This window comes from Gavialis gangeticus, unplaced genomic scaffold (genome assembly GCF_001723915.1).
Source record: "Gavialis gangeticus isolate Ggan-Ray unplaced genomic scaffold, GavGan_comp1, whole genome shotgun sequence".
Lineage (NCBI taxonomy): Eukaryota > Metazoa > Chordata > Crocodylia > Gavialidae > Gavialis > Gavialis gangeticus.
In genome coordinates this window covers 62,891,912-62,899,748 of record NW_017728994.1, presented here as the reverse complement: position 1 = coordinate 62,899,748, position 7,837 = coordinate 62,891,912, and the positions used below count along the sequence as shown (strand labels likewise).

The 7,837-nt window shown below is 41.3% G+C and overlaps 1 protein-coding gene across 2 annotated transcripts in view; it reads right to left on the bottom strand.

The window, feature by feature from the left end:
* Positions 1–3,461: 3,461 nt before the first annotated feature.
* Positions 3,462–7,837, bottom strand: part of SEC23IP (SEC23 interacting protein) — a 68,339-nt gene continuing 63,963 nt past the window's right edge. For both annotated transcript variants that reach the window (XM_019502919.1, XM_019502917.1), the window contains one exon: positions 3,462–5,323. The gene's annotated coding sequence lies outside the window, so the exon portion shown is untranslated. The remainder of the gene's footprint in view (positions 5,324–7,837) is intronic.

Below are 7,837 nucleotides of genomic sequence, written 5' to 3'. Positions count from 1 at the left end.
GGGGGCAGTATTTTAAGGAAAGAAACTGCTTGAAAGTAAAAGAGAGATGGACGTCTTACGTGGCTGGTCAGTCTATGAGATCATATTAGTTTTCGACTTGAGCACAAATAGTAAAAGTCACAACAGTAAATTTTCAGTACGGCGTATGACTAAAAATTCTTAGAGCTTAGCTGCATGATTTCAGGGACTCTAATCTGGCTTCCTTCTCTATCTATGCACTTTGAAAATAAATTCTATATGCCAGAAAGAGGTGGGACTGATTGGATTGTTACCCAAATGGAGCCTTTATGAAGGCACGTTCAATGGTCAGAAATGGTGAAGAGAGGTAGACAAAAGAAATGATGAGTGTTACCATCCATAAGAAGTAATTGAAAGGAAACTATTTTTCACAAGATCTATTGAAAAGTGGTGTTATTTAAAGAAAGACAGGGCTGTACTTATAAAGAGATCTGAACACAAAACAAAGTTGTTCAAAGACAGCAATGAGAGAGTAGTAGTATGCATTACCTAGAATCTGTGAAAATGAGCTATCTTAGACTCCCACTTTTCTTCCTTATCTATCTGCAAAAACACATACAACCTTTGGCATGTTATTTCTAAATAAAATCATTCAATGTGCTTTAATGCATTCTCCATTTCCAATCTCTACCAATACGCAAGAAACTATTCAAGAACAATTTTAAGAAACACCAAAAAGTAGAAACAGAGTTTAAAAAAAAAAAAAAAAATCAATAGTGAAACCTTTACAGTTTCTATTTCCAAGCAAAAATAGCAAAAGCTTTATTTAGTATCAGCTTGAGAGGCTAGAAAAGGCTTAAGAAGTCATTAAGTTACCAAAACCAGACCATAGGCATCCAAAAGTTTAAGTATTAAGGTTGAAACTAAGAAAAACTGCAATAAGTACGTTCATGCAAGGTGAATGAGATGACTGAAATTCATATAGAAACCAGAGTTCATTGACTCCAAAAAAAAGTGCCAGGACCTAAAAGTCAAATTCATTATAATGACTTTGCACACTTCAGATGTGTTCCAGCACTTGCTGGCAAACAAAGGCAGGGGAGTCTATAGCTTACAAGTACAGCATCCTGCAAATATTTTGTAAATTCAAAAAAAGATAAATTTGGGGTTTTGACTTGGTCCAGCAACAAGAAAGCATAAAATCTGGGTAAATAAACTAAATGCTTGGGAGACTAGGGGAAAGTAAAAAATAAATTAAAAAAGCTTAAGATAAAACTGTCAAATATTTGTGTCTCTCTACTATTAATATTTCAATATTCTACTGTGCTTTTTGAGGCTGCTAAAGTACTCTGACATTTAAATAATGGTACCTGGTGATAGGCAACATTAAAGTGAATGCAATTACTGTATCTTTACACATAATTTCTTACATGCAAATATTTATTTCATTAGAAGACACAGCAGATATAGAATTAGGGGCAACAGTATTTAATCAGGTGGTAGATAAAATCATTAATATTTTTAGACCACAATGGCAAGAGTCATTATGAGGTAGCCAGCTCAGTTGAAAGTTGATAATGAGATATAAGAAGAATGGTAAAAGAATATGAACCCAGTGCATGCTCACAGGAAAAAAGATGTAATGTATTAAACTAGAAATGATTATGAAGGGGTGGCAGTGGAGTGTGAGTAGGTTTAAAATGTAGATATAAAGCAGTAGCTAGGCACCATACTAATGCTGTGCTAGGGTGCATAAAAGGAAGGAAAACCAATATTGGAAGGTGAAGATGAATTTCAAATGCCATCATATAAGCTATTAAAAGCAGCAATAGCAGTGGAAAAGACAGGCACAGCAAGCCTAAAGTTTTCCCGATTTGTCAGAATTTTTCCTTGCTGTGAAAAGGAGTTCAATGGGGCCAGCAGCAGAAGACATGTAAGTTACACCATCCTGAGGATAATCACTGTTTTCCATGTATGGTTTAAAATGTAGTTTAAAAAAATGATTATCTTTGCTCTTCTGAAGGCAATTTTATAAAGGTACAAGTAGAGGGGAGGTGTCTCAGAAAACCTCCATTTCTGTATTTCTATGGCACCAAAGACTAGGGAGAAAGCAGAGCCCCATAAATCCACAAAGACACTTAAGCACCTTGTCACTCAGTCAGTTCACATCCGCCAAGTTTGGCGGGCAGACTCCCAATACGACGTACGAGGTAAAGGAGACACCCTGGAATGGGATCCTTGAATGCAGCACACCGCGTGGGAAGCTGTCCAAGCCAGGAGAAAGGCTGGACACAGCTTCCACCTCACCAAAGCCATTAGGAATCTGGCTGCAGGCCTGAGGAATCCTCACCTGTGTGCTGGAGGTCTGCTGCAATCGTGTCCCCATCTCACAGGTGGATCCAGGGTTTCCTCAATTAAAAATTCTCCTGGTCAAAATATGTCCCACTACCTCCAACAGGTTTTGCATAGATGTGCCTCACCAACAGCACTGCTATCCAGGTTTCCCTTGCTTTATGCTGTACAAGTGTTCCTGAAAAATGGCACACAACTCAAACTCACATAAAGGGAATCCACTTTACAATGTAACAAATAGAGATATGTTCCAAGACCTCGGCTGTACTGACCCCCAGACCCATTTCTACCATTTTTACAAGACAATTTTGGTACTCACCAACAGCAGACAGTACACACAAGTGCAGGGTGGCTGGAACTAAGGGGGCTCAGCCCCCCCCCCGAACGCAGGACTGCAGACTCCAGGCAGCTGCAAGAGGGGTAGTGAGGGGTGTGCACACAGCTGGGATCACAGCCAGGCAGAGGCGGCTGCTGCTGTGCGCTGCACTTTGCACCCAGCTGCAGCTGTCTTGGGAGCAGTGCCGCTGGGCTGTGCTGCACCCCCTGTCCACCCAGTGGCAGGACACATGTGGCATCATGTCACTCCCGGGGCAGCTGCAGCTCCAGAAGCACAGGCACCAGCTGCCCTGAGCAGTGGCCACAGACGCTGCTGCCGGGCAGCTTCATGGCTCCCAGCTCGCCACACTGATGCCTGGGCTGGGCTGCAGGGACCGGTGCTGTAGCCTGGCCCAGGCAACACCACCTGGCTCAGCCTATGGCATCATTCCTACAATGCACCACACAAAGCAGCTGACTGTGAGCTTCCACCACACCAATTGCATAACATTGAATTTACCTCGAATGTAAACACATTTTTCTATTAAAAAAGTTATTGCATAAGGGTGAATTTGCACATCCAGAACTCATAAAGCATAAAGGAAACCTGTATTAAGTTGTGGCCAGTTACGAATGGGACTAAATCCAGCTTGTTATTTCAATAAAGCCAATGGGATTAAAAATCAGGAAGTTTGTTACTCTAGTAAGCAGAAATAAATTGGTACATACAGGGGTCAAATAACTTGCAATTTTTAGAGTCAATGTTTACAACACAACGCATATTTTCAACTGATGGAGATTATGTTCTCAAAAATCTCCCCTCCCACTCCAAATAGTTGCTTACCTTGTCTTTTTATTAAGTCTAGGGAGGTAAAAAGAAATAAGTACAAATTCTTTGGAATTAGAAACTGTTATTAGCTTTTAAAATATGCAAGTAACATACAACAGAAAAATTATTACTGTTAACAAATGAAGCAGTTATTTCCTTTCATAATAATGAACAAAATCATAAAGCAAGCTGAATTCCCATTAGAAGTTGGCTTTAGTATAAAAGTGTAAGTCATATGCAATATTCTCTAGAGGTTTTTTTTCCTATTAAATTTATTTGGTTTGCCTTTACATATTCACTTCAGCACACTGCACACATTCAACATAGCTGAAGATTCTCAGAAACCTTTACATCTTATATGCTTTGGTATTTTAGACTGTACTAGGGGTAACGTGACCTGAATACCATTTGTAAGGATCTGAAAGCTGTTGAGAAACTTTGTTTAATACTGAAGGGCTTGGGGTTTTTCATGTGTTGTACCATCAGGCAAAAGGCTGTGCTCTCACTTTCTGGTGGTATTTTTTGGTTAAGTAAAAATAAAGTGGAAAAAAAAGCTTTACTGTAGTAAACATGGAACCAAATGTTCAGAATGAGGAAGTGACACCACAAGCATCCAAATAGTCAGAATACAAATTAAATCACCGATGGGAGATGTACAAAACCTTGCTGTAAAGATCAACTGACATTAGAGTATTTTAATTATACTAACCAAAAATATATACACAAAAATGTGTATTATACACGTACTTAAAAAACCAAACAAACAACTGTGTTCCATGAGAATCCACAAAGTAACCACTAGCAAAATGAGCCTACTGTAGCAACCGAAGCAAATTTTGGCTGCATTAGAGTTATAGGTACTTACTATTAAGAAAATGAGAAACAACTTGCATTAAAAGTTGAAGCCAGAAGGAAGTTACAGTGGTCACAGAGAAACAAATCTATAAAACCTCATCCCATCCAACTCCCACAGATTTCAGTAGATGAAAATGGAGTGCAGGTCATAGGTCTTGACTCTGCCCGTTGGATTTTGCTCTCATAAGCTTCAAATAGTCTTTACATACATCTGCATTTTCTCACAAAGCAGTAGCCACTAGGCCACACTAAAATCTACATAATTACTAAATTGAAATGTTATTTGATATCTTTGTTCCCTGAATCTTTTACATAAGTTATATGAAGGCTGAACCAACTGCAACAAACTTCTGGCATTTTCTACAGCAAAAAGTCATTTTACCTCTATCAAAAGAAAACTCCTTCAACAGAGGCTTGAGAAAAGGTTTTACAAAATCTCAGTATTATGCTTACAGTAGTAAGAAATTGGTTCTGGTAACTCGTTTTAGTAAATACAAACAGCTAAATGTCATTTGTACTAAAGCAGCTTAGGACTAAAATTCACATATTGTTTTTAAAAGATGGAACAACAGTTGTTTTAAGAAAAGCAGATTATTCCCATTTCTCAACAAGTCCTTACTTTAAATCAGAACACACTGCCTTGATGGACACTAGATGTCTGATAGCCAAATGAAACAGCAGAGATGGAGGGGCAGAAATAATAGTTTGCATGCCACAAATATGCTTCACTGGTCACTTATATTTGGCAAGCGTACAATTAAGCTGATTTACAAAAGGTTGAAATAGTGTCATTCCAATTACGTGGACCAAACAGTGGTGCTGAGCTTTTCAACATTCTCAGTTTTCTTGAAGTAAAACAAGGAGGCAGTAATCCAAATCCAAGAGCTCTGGGCTGACAGAAGAGGCTGTCATTGACTTTCTGATTCTTGCTCCATCATCTGTGACTAGGGAAATACTGGGAGTTCTTCAAATTGGTTTTTCAGCAGGTCAGCCGCAACACTGACAGCAGATCAACTGCGGAAAGACCAAACAAAATACCCTCACACACACGCACAAAAGTTTAAGCAGACGATTTTCTAGTTTCACGCTGCTACAAGTGTGAAAAAAGAGACAAGTTAACGTTCTTTTCAAAAGGAACGAAACAAATTAAGAACACACAAACACCTTTCATTGCTTTTTAAAAAACACCCCAAAGTTTTGTATTTTGTGGATTCATTCTATTGATGAGAATTAGGAAGGTAAAATGAGAGAGGTGGCAACACGGTAATGTCAGTTACCCAGCTCCATTCGTAAATAATAATACCCACCCCCACAACCCCAAAAACTGAGCTTTAAATATGACCCGACCTTCTGACCATGGAGATGCTTTCATTAAATAATTAATTCTATTTTACCTCACTTGACACAAGTGCTGTGTTTGAAGCCAGAGTTTAGGAGCTCTGAATTTACAGAAATTATAACATATTTTTTGTGTCTTTTAGAGGAGACTTGTCAGCCGATATCAATCTGATTCCAATATGCAGCTGGGCAGCTTGGAGACCAGTGTCAGGCTGGCAAGTCTGTTGTGGGGGAAGAGGTTGGGGGAGGGAAGGAGTGGGGGGGGGCAGATTGAGGACCCTATGGTGTGGGAGGGAGTGGGGCTAGGGGCAGGCACTTCTCAGCCAGGGCAGGATAGGGCACAGGATGGAGCTGTGAACGGCTCATCCAGGGGGTGTAGGGAGGGGGTGGCAGCTCCCATCGCTGCAAGCAACCCGGGAGGGCATGGGGGTGTGTGCCCCCAGATCTATCTGTGCACGGGGTGAGGGCAGGCTGCCACTGTGGGCTGAGGCCAGGGCAGCGCTGGGTTCTTATTGGTGGAGGCTGGGCCAGGCTGTGCTCAGGGTGGGCAGTGGTGACTCTGGGGGGAGGGGGGACTGCAGCCACTCCAAAATTTGCTGTAGCACCCCCCTCCCCATAGCCCCACTTCCAGAACTGCCACCACCTGCCCCATGGGCAGCCCAGCCCAGCCCCCCCCTCCTTCCCCCCAGGAAGAACCCAGTGCTGTTCTGGCCCCAGCCTGCAAAGGCAGCCCAATGGGCATGCCCCCCATGCCCTCCTGGGGTGCATGTAGCAGCAGGAGCTGCCCTCCCCCTGCACCCTTCAGACAATCTGTGACACTGTCCCACACCCCACCCCACCCTGGCTGTGCAGCGCCTGCCCCTGCCCCAGCCCTGCTCCCTCCCTCACCACAGGGGCCTCTATCTGCCCCCCACCACACCCCTTCCCTTCCCTTCCCTCACAACAGAAATACTAGCCAATGCTGCTCTCCAAGCCACCAGGCTGCACCCCTGGCCATGTGCATGCACAATGTATTTATTGGACATATTATCGGCCACATCAAGCAAAAAAAGCCGACTGCCAATACTTTCAATTTTCCCCTATATCGGTGCCAATCCAATATGGGACCAATGTATCGGTTCACCTCTAGAAAATTTATTAAGTTGTCTAGAATATCTATGATGAACTACATAAAAGGCAAATAGCAGCAATTCAGATGCCACCTTTACAGTAATTAGGAGTGGATGAGAGGGGCACCAACCCCTGGGTGCTGACTTAGGAGGGGTGCCAAAATCTTCCCCAAACTGACAGAATCTACACCACACTGCTGCTGATTTATGAACAAGAGCCAGGGCATCCAGACCATGTGCAGGCAGCACCAGCAGCAGCTGGAGACTCATTACAACCCTTGTGCCCCTCCTGCTCTCCTGCAGGGTTTGCCCAGGACATAAACCTTGCTTATTATACCACTGCATCACTAAAACTATTTAGGAGACAAAAAATTACACCTGCAAGTGCCAACTATATAAAGCACCTTATAAAAAAAAAATGATTATATCTTGACATCATTTTCTATTTCAATTGAGCTATACTTCTGTGCTTCTGGAAATCACATTATTATTATTCTCAGATAACACAGGTCCAGGACTTTATTCCTTAAACCATGAGAAATCCACATCTTGTAGACCCTGCAGCATCACAGTTATTCCAAATATATACTTTACAATGTATTACACTCCATTCATAAGCAATCATAATTCATAACCCAGACTTTTCGAAAAGATAGATTCAGGAATTGAAAATACCTACCAACATCCCACATATTTTAAAAAATAAAAGCTTTATGATTTTATGGAACCTGGAAACTTTTCCTTTGCTCAGTCTACCTCTTAACAAAGGAACAGAAAAAGGAGGCTTTTCTTCCAGATCCCACAGAGTGAAAAGACCTGCGTCCACACTGTGTTGATTGAGTTTGATCTATTTCACATATTAAGACTTAACAAAACCTTAAAAGCTCTGAAACTTAAAAATACTGCAGAAATGTGATTGTTCTCACTAGCCTAAGAAAATCCTAACTTTTCTTCCCACAGAAGGATTTCTTGAAGGTGCTTTATATTGTGTAAGCAAAGCCTTTTGTTATTGCCAAAAAAAAAAAAATCAAGGGAAGACATGGAATATTGTTACTTTTTTTTTTTTTTTTTTTTTAAAGGG